The sequence below is a fragment of the Buceros rhinoceros genome, unplaced genomic scaffold (assembly GCF_000710305.1).
Source record: "Buceros rhinoceros silvestris isolate BGI_N320 unplaced genomic scaffold, ASM71030v1 scaffold21299, whole genome shotgun sequence".
In the NCBI taxonomy this organism is placed as follows: domain Eukaryota; kingdom Metazoa; phylum Chordata; class Aves; order Bucerotiformes; family Bucerotidae; genus Buceros; species Buceros rhinoceros.
In genome coordinates, this window is record NW_010432494.1 from 1 (window position 1) to 463 (window position 463).

A 463-nucleotide genomic window follows, 5' to 3' on the forward strand; every position below is an offset into this window, starting at 1 on the left:
TGGAAGTACAGGTGTTAACATGTCCAGCAGGAGTGGCAGGGCTGGTCACAATCTTCAGAGGCTGAGCTGAATGTCGGCCACATTCAAGGCACGTAGCAGTTGGTGCTGGTGCAGTTTTTATTCCCAACTTTATGGTTTGTACAAGGAGCTCTCAGAAATGAACCCGTCTGTGATCTGGACAGGGTGAGACGCTGGATTATTTCCTCTCCCTGAAGAAAGACTCAGCCCTGACAGAGACAAGCAGCTTTCCAGGTGCACACAGACATAGAGGCCACCACCGGCAACAGGGCAAGTAGTGATGACTTTGACGAGCCCTTTGGTGTGGGTGGATGGAGCGGAGGTAGAACAGGACCTGTGGTGCAAGTGGAGGGACAGGAAAGAGGTTTTTCTTTCACGAGGTGATGGGAAAGAATGAAGAGGTTCCTTTGTACAGCAAAACCCCAGCGAGTCGACCCCTTGGCCT